Source organism: Musca autumnalis, unplaced genomic scaffold (assembly GCF_047663935.1).
Source record: "Musca autumnalis isolate F117 unplaced genomic scaffold, ASM4766393v1 scaffold_5, whole genome shotgun sequence".
Lineage (NCBI taxonomy): Eukaryota > Metazoa > Arthropoda > Insecta > Diptera > Muscidae > Musca > Musca autumnalis.
In genome coordinates this window covers 54,242,210-54,256,809 of record NW_027412088.1, presented here as the reverse complement: position 1 = coordinate 54,256,809, position 14,600 = coordinate 54,242,210, and the positions used below count along the sequence as shown (strand labels likewise).

General features: G+C 35.0%; 1 protein-coding gene across 2 annotated transcripts in view; it reads right to left on the bottom strand.

Annotated features, from left to right (window-relative positions):
- LOC141405088 (isochorismatase domain-containing protein 1-like) overlaps positions 1–14,600 on the bottom strand; it is a 165,593-nt gene that overhangs the window by 16,431 nt on the left and 134,562 nt on the right. The window contains exon 1 of one of the 2 annotated variants that reach the window (XM_073989077.1): positions 5,226–6,402. The exons of the other annotated variant lie outside the window; for it this stretch is intronic. The gene's annotated coding sequence lies outside the window, so the exon portion shown is untranslated. Of the gene's footprint in view, positions 1–5,225; positions 6,403–14,600 lie in introns of those variants that run through there. 2 annotated transcript variants of the gene reach the window in all.

Below are 14,600 nucleotides of genomic sequence, written 5' to 3'. Positions count from 1 at the left end.
CGATTAGAAGCAACGTCCTAAAAGTCCCCATCGATCCCGTGTGTGCAAAACAAGTTATTTTAATTTTTCTCAAAAACGGTAAGACTTAGCAAAAGCCGGCTAAAGTAAAAGTTGTAGATTCAATAATTGTCTACAAGATTGGTCTTTATGATTCTTAAAAAAGACTTACCATTTTCGAGATATCGCGATCTAAAGGTCAAATAAAGAATTAGCCGCGTAAGTACATTATGAGGCGAACTGGTTAAAGTAACGACACTATGTGTTAGATACTTCCGTAAGCTTTCAAACGATATCCACTTTGCAGTAATCGGTTCAGTAGAACCGGGTCTAACCCGGTTTTTAGATTTGGCCTTTCGGGTCGAATAACCGGCGAACCGGATCCGCGACCGTTGAAAATTATACATTTCCGTAATCAGCGCAACAAACCCTACCTTCGGACAAAACTTGAAAAAAAATCGGAGAGTTTTCGTTAGTGTCGTTCCCGTTGGACTTTCGATTATACATGTGGGTTAAATGGTCTATTTTCGCATAAAATGACTCTAACATTGAATAACTCTACTAAACACGCTCCGATTTTGTTGGATTTTTTTTAGAAGATAGCTATAATTTCGCTCTTCAAGAAAATATATATTTTTTGGGGGATAGACCCGATTACTTCGCTTTTTTAGCCGGTTCGTCTGAATATGTGCATATTTCCCTTATAAGTGCATAAAAATCATGTGTTTTTTAGAACAGCTATATCTCAAGAATGGTTCCTCCTAGGAAAAAAATTATAAAAGTCAAACTTGTAGATAATTTTCCTGTCTACCATATTTACTTTAGTCACTTTTTGATTAGATCAACCGTTTTCAAAAAATAAATCCGAAAACCTAAAAAACCCTTAAAATTTGACCTTTGACCCCGAATATTTTTTTTTGCACACATGGGATCGATGGGGACTTTTAGGACGTTGCTTCTAATGGCAAACCCTAGCTCTCCACCAAAATTCAGCTCTGTGGGAATTTTTGCTATTTCAATGTCTATTTTGACCGGACTAATATACATACATACATATGGCCTGTTCCCGTACTTTATAAAGTGGTAAAAATCGTAAAAGTTGTAAACGATTTTCATATACAGTCAGGGACAAACGTTTACATACACCCCATAAATCTCGGGTTTTAGGACAAGTAATGACTTTTACGAAATTCCAAGTATGCAGTTTTATTTCTTATCACTAATAAACAATATTTGAAACAACAAAAGTATAATCCATAATACAAATAACGGTAAATTTTACAAAAACCAAAAAATGGTGGGGACAAAAGTTTACATACACCCAAAGGAAATTGTGTATTACCGTAGAATTTATGGAATTAGCGGCAAATTTTATACATTTTATTGTTTTAGGGAACGTCTCTGGGTGTCCAAGTTATATTTTAGAGAAAAAAATAATTTTTGGGGCTTAAATGCCGTTATTTAAGGTCAGAATTCTTGTATTCCTCATCAATGCTGACCCTTGCTTAATTCTTTGCGTTTTAAGATATTGTACTTTATAAAAAGCATAAAATTAGTGTCAGATCGCAAATTTTGAGACTCTAGAAAGCTTTGAAGTTGTTCTTGCTCATAATATACCTTCCTGGACGTCGATAAGGCACGTTTTCCCTGAGATTTCGCTGGAAGTTAATAGATTCCGCCGAATTCTTTGCGCAAATTGCATACCGAAGGCCTTGAATTGCCTTGTAATATGGTCTGATACAATCCTTGGACATCAGTTGAACCAGAAATGTGAAATATTCTGTTACAAACCTGTTCCCAAAGCTTCCATAGCATCAAAATATAAACACTACCAAAAAAGCATGAAATTTGTACCGTGAACAATGTCGTTTTTGTATAATGATAATTACCGTCACTATAGGGGCGAAAAGTTTCGGATAATTGTACATTTCTGAGTCAATTGATGTCCAAGGATTGTATCAGACCATATTACAAGGCACTTCAAAGCCTTCTGGATGTAATTTGCGCAAAGAATTCGGCGGAATCTATTAACTTCCAGCGAAATCTGAGAAAAAACGTGCATTACGAATTCCAGGAAGGTATATTATGAACAGGAACAACTTCAAAGCTTTCTAGGGTCTCAAGATTTGCCATCTGACACTAATTTTATACTTTTTATAAAGTACAATACCTTAAAACGCAAAGAATTAAGCAAGGGTCAGCTTTGATGAGGAATACAAGAAATCTGACCTTAAATAACGGCATTTAACCCCCAACAATTATTTTTGTTTCTCTAAAATATATGTATCTTGGACACCCAGAGTCGTTCGCTGAAACAATAAAATGTAGAAATTTTGCCGCTAATTCCATAAATTATACGGCAATTTCCTTGGGGTGTATGTAAACTTTTGTCCCCAACATTTTTTGGTTTTTGTAAAATTTACCGTTATTTGTATTATGGATTATACTTTTGTTGTTTCAAATATTGTTTATTAGTGAGAAGAAATAAAACTGCATACTTGGAATTTCGTAAAAATCATCACTTGTCCTAAAACCTGAGATTTATGGGGTGTATGTAAACTTTTGTGCCTGACTGTATGTAAATTTTGTGTTCGGGAACGCAAAATGTGTAAAAGTGGTAAAAATTGTAAAAACTTTTTAGTTCTGGAACAGATCTATACATATATGTATGCAACAGGTTGTTTGGTTTGTTGGGTCATTAACTAAAAACGCCTTGCCTTGTTTAACAATTTTTATGTTTCTGTCTAAATTTACTTCAATTTTGCTAATTCTATTTTTTTTAATTTTAAGTCACTAATGTAAAAATATAAAAAAACAACAAAAACATATTAATTAATTTACTTTTAGCAATCCCAGTTTTAATAAAAAAAAACTGAAGTGGATACTTTTGACTGTGACTCATTGTATACAGATTTGCAGTTGCTGCATTGTATATTGTGGTCAAAATTTGTATACATAAGCTCTGTTCCAGAACTAAAAAGTTTTTACAATTTTTACCACTTTTACACATTTTTCGTTCCCGTACACAAAATTTATATGAAAATCGTTTACGACTTTTACAACTTTTACGACTTTTACCACTTTATAAAGTACGGGAACAGGCCAATAGTACCAATAAAAACGTTCCAATTACTGACGAAGCCACTTAAACGAATTCATGAGCAAATTCCGAATAATTGGATAATTCCAATCCATCAAAACTAAAGGTCACTGCACATAAGAAGCCTCTCCGCCTGACTTTCTGGTATTGCTTTATTTCTGACCAAGTAAGTAGCACAACCCTAAAGGCCTGGGTACATAAGCTGCCTCGCCTGCTTACTTTGCTTGCTTCTGATAAAAGAATAAAAACTAAAAGGGCAAATTTGCTCGGCCTTTATTCTTTTATTATGTCAGAAATGACATCCAGGCGAGGTAGTTTATGTACCCAGGCCTTAAAGGCCAGAACAGAATCAATCGTCGTTTGCTTCCCAAATGTCAAATTATAAGGAATGCCAGAGCCTTCTAAAAGGGAACGCACGCGGATTTGCGAAAGGGCTGTGGCATTCCTTTATAATTTGACATTTGGGGAAGCAAGCAAAGCAAGCGACGATTGATTCTGTTCTGGCCTTTATGTAAGTAGCACAACAACAACACTATTATGGCTGAAAATTCTTCAATATGTCGAAATGTTTGTTTATGTTTTCATACAATTTATTCAAAATAATTACAAGTTTAACAGACGCTGGCGTTTTACGTCAACTTATAATTTCATTATGTTTCTGACATAATAAAAATAAAAGGACAAAGGGCATCTTAGTTCGAAATTGGTTCGGACCTGGACTAAGAACGACTAATTTTACGAAATTATTTCATTCAAATCACTCTACTGTGTGGGCCGGGATTTATATCAATGAAATTTCATTGATGAAATTACTAATTGACATTATTTTCAATGTTTTGAAAAGTCCCAATATATTTTTTTCTTGGGTGCTCCGCTTGCCCTATTTCCGGTAGTAGAATGTTTTGTTACGAACTAAAGGCCTGGGTACATAAGCTGCTTTGCCTGGTTGTCTTGCTTTACTGCTGCATTTTTGACATAATAAAAATAAAAGAATAAAGGAGGCCGAGCAAATTTCGAACTGGGTTGCCCTTTTCATTTTTATTCTTTTATCAGAAGCAAGCAAGGCAACCAGGCGAGGCAGCTTATGTACGTAGGCCTTTATGATTTTTTTTTTCAAACGAATTTCAATAATCAAGATTCTACTGTATAAGATACTAAATTTGACAGTTACTTTCACGTGCTAGCAAAACGGCCACCTTAACGATTCGCCTCGGCTGAGTTCCATAAAAATAAAAGCTTTTTATTCTGTTCACTTGCGTAGCGCACGAGCTTTTTGGTGGAGTAAACGCATTCTCAAGAATTTCAATTCAGTTCAGTGTTATTCTCACTTGCAGCAAATACAAAACGCGGATAAAAAGCCAGCTAAAAAGCAACGGCAGTTAAACTCAACCAAAGTTAAAAAATTAAAAATTTTGCAATTCAATTGTTGATGAGATACGAAATAAAAAAAAGAAACGATAGTTAAGCGAACAAAACTCGTTTTTGGCTAACGAATTTTGGATAAAAACATCATAACAATTTGTGTGTATTGACACCCCACCTCTGGCCCCGGGGAGAGGAAAATCATCTAACTCGTTACTAAGTTATCAAATAATTTCTGGCCACCCCCCTTTTGTATAGAGAGGAAGGAAAAGCACACGAAAGCCAAGTTATTACCCTGTCTAGTAACGGAGAAAGGAAAAATCTTAAATAAACACAAACGCACAAAAGTAAAAAGTTTAAATTCAAATCAATTCTCTGCAGCTGTAGCAACAACAATAAGGCCTTACTATTCATTAAGTTATAAATACATAAAATAAAAATAAATATTGAAATCTAAAAGTTAATATACAACAACAAAGATAAACAAATAATTGATCCGAGTCATTGGCATTTTTGCAACGACAGACAACAGCAATAAACCATCCTTTCTGTGGTTCGAGAGAGAGCTAGTAGTTAACCAGAGCGAAAAAAAGGAGAGCGCCTCCCTGGTAACAACAATCCATCAAATAAATGAGTAATGGATACAAGAGTCAAACCAAATTGACAACATAAAAAGATAAAAAACAAAGCGTGCGTTGCAAAACAGCTGAAAATAGACACAGTCATAGACATCACACAAACACACATCATCAACTGCGGGACTTACTCACTGGTAGAGATAACAACAACAACACAAGGAAGCAATACTACCGACACAACGGAAATATAAACAAATACTACCACCACCATTTACCAATCCAATCGGCTAGTCAAAGTAAAGAGCAAACAACAACAGAGCGATTGAGACGGAGAGAGTGTCAGAGTCAAAGACCATTTTTATGTAGAAAAGATACTGAGAATGTTCAGACACCATTGAGAAACGAATGAACAAAACACAAGGAACAAAACAAGAACTGGGCTAATATACACAACAATACGGTGAATCCCTCAAATGTTTCAAAGTCTCTTGTCAAACGCATCGGCAACAAAGAAATGCAAAAATTAATAAATTGTGTTAAAGGCAAATATCGTTAAAAAGAACAAGAACAAAACACAGATAACAGTAATATAATTCCCAATTATCCCTTTCCCGGAAAAGTTCCCATTTTGTTAAGAATTTTTAAAATGTAAACTGGAAAATATCAAAAATATCTATAAAACAAACAAAAACACTTTATTTGATTTCGTTCTCCCTTCCATAAAAGAAAGAAAGAAACAAGAAAACAACAAACAAAAAGTACATAAGAAAAATAACAATTTTAAGACCTAGACGTCATATTTTCACCATAAAACTAAATAAAGAAAAAATCACATGAATTTTTTGGCATTGAGTTAGTCCAAAGAACAGCTGTCCTCCGTCATTCGCAATATACTACGTCAAGAAGCGTATCGAGAGAGGTAGAGAGACAAGTGGAAAATTTGTGGAAAAATCCGAAAAAAGTGATGATGTTAAAGTGATTGGACAAACATTAAATCGAATATTTCTTCGCACCATTGGTTGTGTCTACATAAACACAGAGACTGAGATCGAAAAAAGTGAAAAATAAAAAACGCGATTCTAAAAATAATTTTTTAATATTATTCAACACAATTGTTGCATATGTTTTCTTTTTGAGCAAACATCGTACAATCATCTGTTGTGTTGTGGACAGACAGACAGCGCCGCCAAACGTCATTGTCTTTATTTCATTTGTAATTCACAAGCCGAAATCTTCGATAGTACCCTTTTTTCAAAACCTCAATCAAGACAACCACACGTTCGTGACGTTCAAAATCACCAACAACAGTTTTTTTGTAATAACCTGCCTGGTTTGTTTCTGTTTTCCTATGGCTCATGTTTTCAACTCATGGTAAGTTTTGTAATACAAATTATATGTACATATGTACAAGAGTCGTCTAGTTATAATGATTATTGTGTATGCGGCAATTATGAATGTACCGCATACATGTGGACATTCATACATAGTTGCTGATAGTGTCAAACATGTGTATTTTAAACGAATATTATTTTATAACTCATAGTTTTATTATTTTAACTCAAAATGTACTCAATTAAAACATTATAAACTATGCCAAACAGCAATGTGAGTGAAACAACAAGATTTATTTCTCATTACTGGCGCGATACTAACCACTATACTATCGAGGAAATTTTAAAGAGAAAAATAAGTATTAACATTTTAGAGAAATAATTTATTTATTAAAATTATTCTTATTTATACAGCATAAATACAGAAAATTCACATAAAATTAGGTTAGGTTGAGAAAAGGGGCGATATAAAATCGCCACATGTCCAGAGTTGTTGGCCTGTTGTGCGCTCTATATACGGAGTCTGGAGGAGCTTCGTCATTTTAGAAATTCTGTGCCAATGCAGAGCTGGCGAACAATCAGTGGTACTATCAATAATATTGATCGTTTATTTTCAATGTCACTAACGATTGATGGCTTTCTCTATCGATATTATCGGACGGTATTTTAAAATCTATTAAATCGACGGTAATGGAATCATCTAAAAATTCCAATTCGAAATAATAATATCGACTTATTGTTAAGACAACGTCTGTAAAGGTAATAATATCGGAAATTATGGAACACAGTCCAATATATGTTAAGGCCACGGAGAATTTGAAGAGGTACATACTCCTTGCGTCTCTGGTTACAACGATATCAATTTATAGATCTGTAAGTACGCTTGCTGCCTTTATCTCAATGTTTGGAGACCCGACAAGGCAGAGACCTACAAAGAGGGCGGATCAGAGGTCCCGAAAAAATATACTATAAAAATATTGTATGGTCTAGGTACATAAGAATCCTCGCCAGCTTGACTTGCTTGCTTCTGATAAAAGAATAAAGAAGGCCGAGTCAATTTTCTTTTTTATTCTTTTATCAGAAGCAAGTCTTCTTATGTACCTAGGCCTGGGTACATAAGCTGCCTCGCCTGATTGCCTTGCTTGCCTACTTTATTTCTGACATAATAAAAATAATAGAATAAAGAAGGCCGAGCAAATTTCGAACTTGGTTGCCTTTTGCTTTTTTTCTTTTATCAGAAGCAAGCACCCAGGCCTTAAAGGCCTGCGTACATAAGCTGCTTCGCCTGGTTGCCTTGCTTTTCTACTTCATTTCTGACACAATAAAAATAAAAGAATAAAGAAGGCCGAGCAAATTTCGGACTGGGTTGCCCTTTTCTTTTTTATTCTTTTATCAGAAGCAAGCAAGGTAAGCAGGCGAGGCAGTTTATGTACGCAGGCCTTTATGGTAGAAACACAATGACTTTTGTTGCTTGCTTCACGCTCAATTTCATGTAAACGAATAAAGGCCAAGTACTACATAATTGAAATGCGATCCAGCATTTCTTTATTCTTTTACACAAATTGAGGCTTGGATAAGCATGAATTTATCATTGTGTTTTAACCTTAAAGGCCTGGGTACATAAGCTGCCTCGCCTGATTGTCTTGCTTTCCTGCTTCATTTCTGATATAATGAAAACAAAAGAATAAAGCTGTAAACACATCCAACGTTTGAGTAAAGTTTTGTGTCATTTCTGGTAGATGAATAAAAGAGAAAGATCTGCCAAGTTTAAATTTTTCTTTATTCTTCTACCAGAAATTACAAAAAATTTAATGAAACGTTGGATGTGTTTAGGGCTTAAAAAAGCCGAGCAAATTTCCATCTGGGTTGCCCTTTTCTTTTTTATTCTTTTATCAGAAGCAAGCAAGGCAAGCAAGCAAGGCAGCTTATGTACCCAGGCCTTAACGGTTTCGGTACACAAGAAGCCTCGCCGCTTGGCTTTCTTGCCTTGCTTCATTTCTGACATAATAAAAGAATAAAGAACAAAACGGGATCCTAGTTCATTGCCACGTCCTTCTTTATTCTTTTATAATTCTTTTATGTCAGAAATGAAGCAAAGCAAGAGGGCCAGGTGGCAAGGTTTCTAATGTACTGAGACACAACCTGATCGATCTGGTTTTTGCATCTGGGGACATCCACGTAGTCTTGCGTATAACGAGGTGTTCAAACCTGATGCTGCTCACTAACATGTTTTTTGCCGCTGCAAAATCGAGCAGCCTTAAGGCCGAAATCAATCGGCTCGTTACTTACTTTCTTCGCTTTGCTCTAGTAAAAGAATAAATGAAAAAAGAAACTTTATTCGAATTCATCTTGGCCGTTCTTTAAGGCCTGGGTACATAAGCTGCCTCACCTGCTTACCTTGTTTGCTTCTGATAAAATAATTAAAAAGAAAAGGGCAACCCAGTTCGAAATTTGCTCGGCCTCCTGTATTCTTTTATTTTTATTATGTCAGAAATGAAGCAAGAAAGCAAGGCAACCAGGCGAGGCAGCTTATGTACGTAGGCCTTAACGGCTCATTTCTGACATACTAAAATAATGAATAAAGAAGGCTGAGTCGATTTCGAACTAGGTAGGTTGCCCTTTTCTTCTTTAAGACTTTGACACAAACGAAGCATGCCATTCTTGCTTAAGTCATATCTGGTAAATGACCAAAGACCAAGGTCGACCCAATTCAAATGTGATTCTGAAATCTTTTTATTAGGTCGGACTTGGTCTTTAGTCTTTTATCAGATATGACTTCAGCAAGATTGCTATGCTTCTTATGTGTCGAGGTCTTTATTCTTTTATTTTTATTATATCAGAAAGGAAACAAGACAAGAAGGTTAGGCGGCGAGGCTTCTTATGTACCGAGACCTTTAAGACGAAAACACATCCAACATTTCAATAAAGTTGGTCGTCATAAGAAGCCTCGCCTGCATCATTTCTAACATAATATAAAAAGAATAATGCTTGGTTTACATTTACGAAATCCACTCGATTTCAACTGTCAATTCCATTGGTTAAACGTCAACTTAAATCCAATGGATTTTAGATGAGATTTCATTTGACGTTTGAGCAATGGAATTGACAGTTGTAATCGAGTGGATTTCGTAAATGTAAAGCTATCATAAGGATGAAAACGGCAACCAAGTTTAAAATGTCTCGACCTTCTTTATTTATATTATGCCAGGTAAAGGCAAGCAGGTGAGGCTGCTTATGTAAAGAGGCCTTAAACTTCTGCAACAGTAATTTGCTATATCACTTTAAGATGACTGTCACCACATATTCTATTAGGATACTTCCCCTCAAATGACTTTTGCCATACAAAAGAAATCATGGATATGTGCTTCCCTCTGTGACTTAAATAAATCGTGGACCGGTTTGCAAATGACAACAAACCATACCAGCTGATCAACAACATCAGTCAGATGTTTCTATACTAACAATGAAAAATGTGGAATATCGTGATGCACAACCACATGATAGTATGTGCTTTTGTTACTTCCCTGCAAACATTTTCTATCACGTAAGGATAATTCGCGATCAACTGAATCGCAGAAGATCGCGCCTAAACATTTTCCGTGTATTATCAACCTAAAGTAAGTGTTTATTCAAAGCGAATCGCTACCAAGAGTCGCAGACGAATCATATGGTTGATCTTTAGAAGAAGAAAAAATAAAGGAAATTTATTTTGCATTCTTCTTTGTTTTTTTTTTTCATTTGCCGTCGTTGAGTTTTAACCCTTTTTTTCTTGTGATTTGTTATGATTTTTAATTATTCCTTATGTTATGGTGGTTATTATACTGGTTCTTCATTTCACTGGACATAAGTTGTGTTATATTTATATCAAAGTTATGTAGAAAGTGTATATGAGAATTATATACAACCAAATCAAAATTGCAGTAGCAATCGCGTGATTGGGGTTCGGAAGAATATTCTATTATTTGCCTGTACTAACAACAGCAAAACATAATACAAATTCGCAGAAGGATCGCCGAACAGAATAGCAGAAGATTCTTCGTTGCGTTTGATTATAGGCATTAATTTTTGAGAATCGTCTAAGAATGCCAAATTACTCGCGCGGGTGATCAATATATAAAAATTCGCTAAAATCAACAATCTTCCAAATGTTTGCAGGGTTGTATCGAATACCAACTTAATGACGATACCAACCGCAATATGTAACTTGGGAATTACTTGAAGAAAGTACCTGATTAAAGCACAGATAAACGTAAACTGGTTTTAAGAGAAGAAAAAAAAATATGTATGCATGTATATGATTAAAGGGGAACAGTCAGATATAACACACTTTTGCCATAAGCTTTGTGCAAATGTTGCTGCTATATGGAAAAATTTCCATTACAAAGTTTGCAATACATACACACGTTTCAGATGATGGTTTTTCGTCCTTCAATGCCAGTGTAAATACATGAATTCCATGCCTCTTAGACACCTAGGCCTTAAAGGCCTGGGTACATTAGCTGCCTCACCTGCTTGCTTCTGATAAAAGAATAAAAAAGAAAAGGGCAACATAGTTTGAAATTGGATCGGCCTTCTTTATTCTTTTATTTTTATTATGTCAGAAATGAAGCAGGAAAACAAGGCAATCAGGCGAGCCTGCTTATGTACCCAGGCCTTAAATACATAAAACATTTCATCAAAGTTAGACGTCATTTCTGATAAAAGAATAAAAAAGCAAGGGGCAACAAAAGCTGACGTTTTCTTTATTCTTCTATCAGATATGACGTCCAAAATGTATTTAAGTTTTTACTGACAATTTTGTTAGAACGACCCCATTATTCAATATTTTCTTTGACATTAAATTTTCTATAACTACAATGTTGTTTTTGTAAATTTGTTAAGGCCTAGGTACATAAACTACCTGGCCTGCTTGGCTTGCTTGCTTCTGATAAAAGAATAAAAAAGAAAAGGGCAACCCAGTTCGAAGTTTGCTCGGCCTTCTTTATTCTTTTATTTTTATTATGTCAGAAATGAAGCAAGAAAGCAAAGCAAACAGGCGAGGCTGCTTATATACGCAGGCCTTTAGTTTTTGTAATTCATATAAATTTGCCTTGGGCACGGGTACATAAGCTGCCTCGCCTGCTTAATTTCTGACATAATAAAAATAAAAAAATAAAGAAGGCTGAGCAAATTTCGAACTAGGGTGCCCTTTTCTTTTTTAGGCGAGGCAGCTTATGTACCCAGGGGTACACACGATCAGTTTTGACTGTCAGTTTTGCTCAAATAATTGGTTGATTGCCAGTGTGACCGTTCGTTTTTGTCAATCATCAGGCAACCACCAAATATTTTGTGGTAGCTGGACTGTTGAACAGATATCGATAATTACGAAAAATCGACAGTCAAAACTGATCGTGTGTACTCCGCTTTAAGGTAGAAACACAATGACTTTTTTTTTTCCTTATTAACTTCAGAGCGAAAACCTCCTTGGCCAATTCCCGAACGTTGGAGGGGAGTTTAAAGCCACCACCAACACAATGACTTTTGTTGCTGAATAAAGACCAGGTACTACCTAATTCAAATGCGGGTTTGGATTTCTTTATTCCTTTACACAAATTCAGGCTTGGATAAGCATGAATTTCTCATTGTGGTCTCAGCTTTAAAGTCTCGGTACATAAAAAGCCACACCTGGGGCTGGATTCTTGTTCTATGAAAATTTTAAATGAAAAATATTTCCTTTATAATTTTTTTCATTTGACAGTTTTCTCCTTTATAAAAGTTTTCATTTCTCTCATGCTCATCTGGGAGCAGAGCTATGAGTGCCTAAATTATTACGAATATAGACGAACGAACAAACATTAGTTACAAAAACAGGGGGTAAATTCTTTTATTTTTATTACACAGTAGCAACTCTAAGTCATAGCCGACCAAGAAGAGCGAGCGCTTAAATTGTTTATGTGTGGGTAAAATTACACTGACAGAACAGAACAGGGTGATGATTTTCATATTGAGTATGAAATGAAAAACACAGGAAAAAAGTTGTCACGGCGTGTTAGCGTTCAGAGCCAAACATAGTGGTGGGTGTGTGGGTTAGAATGGCCGGCTTTCCTTTTTCATTTGCATTAAGTCTGTCTGGTTACTTTCCCAGCAAGAATTGTCCAGCAAGAACTTTCTCAGAGAGTAAGGGGTTTTTATTCTCTTTTGCAAGAAAATTGTAAAAAGTAAACAGACACCTTCCCAGCAAAAACCAGCAAGCAATCAGCTGACTTGCCAAAACAGAACTATTTGTCCGCCAACAAAGGAAACAAAACGTTGTATTTTATTAAAAATAAAAAAGAAAATGAAACAAAAAAGTATTTTTCCACTTTACAAATTTGTTCTCCATAAAACAATACAATTAGACTATGCTATTTCCACAATAAAATTGTTTTTAATGTTCACAAACATAAATCAACAAAAAACTAAAAACGGCTGATTGATTGTTTTCAGGAAGAAGAAGAGCTTGCAAGTGCTTGCTAGAAGAAATTTGTCCAGCAAGAATTTGCAAGCTCTCAGTGAAAGAACTGTCAAAATATCTCTCTCGAATCGCTCTCTTTTGCTGGTTTTTTGTGTTAACAGACGACTTCCAGCAACAATTGGTACAAATTGTTACAAATTTTAGGGTAACCAGACACAGCTATTATAGATCATAAAAAAGCTCGATTAATAAATTAAAAAAAATAATAATACTAAAAATGATCTTCGCCTAAAAAGGCAAAATTTTCAAATAGAAAAAATATATTGTTGGCGCGTTCGCTTTTTATGACTAAAATTAAAAATAATATACAGTGAATCACAGTCAAAAGTATCCACTTCAGTTTCTTTTATTAAAACTGCGATTGCTAAGAGTTAATTAATGATAGCGATTTCAACTTTAAAATTTCTTCAAAGGCATTGAACAAATTGTCTACGGTTCTAATATAAATTAGCATTTGACTTGTGTTCCTTATATCAGTGCTTTCATCAAAGCAAACAGATACATATACCGCATTTCGAATCCTCTCCTTTGTTTATATACATTTTTTATTGTTGCATTGCAGACGAGGCATTCTGCGTCATTAAAAATATTAATACAAAACAAACAATCATTTTCAAATTCTTCCCTCCACATATTTGCTGTACAACTGCAAAATCTTTTCAGTGTACCCAAAAAAAAAAAAAAAAAAAACAAATAAAGCGGCATCAACCTGCTTGCATGACATTCAGTACAAGACTGAAGTAAAAAAAATCAAAACATTTGCTCTCTTACTTTGCGTTCGGGTCGCGTGTGTGTAATTTGCCGAAAAACTTCGTAACCATATCAATACCTACGAACGGGTTTGCTCTAAGTAGGTATGTATGTCTTCCAAAATCTTCATAAAATTATTGATTTTCCTTTGGTAAATCTTGTTTTGAAGAAATATCACGTTTCTAAAAGTTGTCATAAACCTGATGTTGTCATATTACAATCAAATAACCTTAAGCATCATTCTATGGTGTAGATTACCCAACAAGAGCATTTCGATATTATCATTCGGAATGGTATTGAATAGCCAACAACAAGGAAAACATTCAGAATATTTGTCAGTAGTTGTTATTGTTGTTAGCTAGACATATGCCTTGAAGGATTAAAAGAACCCACTTGTTTGTGTGTGTGGGGAAAAACACGTTGTGCAACAACAACATTTTCCATTTCACCTTTTTCTCCTATTGTGTCCTGACAACGAAAAGTTTGTTTCCAAATACAAACGGATATTTTTTATTACGACAGGAAAAGTATTTTCGTGGTAACTATTTTGGAACATAAAAGGAAGGGATAATAGGAAGAAGGTATTGCGAAATAATTGGTCTGTTCCTTTACTTTTGAAAATGGTAAAACTGGCAAAAGTAGCAAAAGTTGTGAACTGCTCTCATATAAATAGTATGGTGTCAGAAGTAAAGGAACGTTTTTCGAGTAAAAAGTGGTAAAACTTGAAGATTCTTGCACGTAAAGGAACAGAGCTAATATGTACGAGTATAAGCAATATGTTTCCTACTTTGCTTAAACCATAAAGGCCTCGCTACATAAGCTGCTTTGCCTGATTGCCTTGCTTACCTGCTTCATTTCTGACGTAATAAAAATAATAGAATAAAGACGAAATTTCGAACTGGGTTGCCATCAGTTGGAAATTGGGTCGGCCTTCTTTGTTCTTTTATTTTTTATTGAAGCAGCAAAGCAAGGCAATCAGGCAAAGCAGC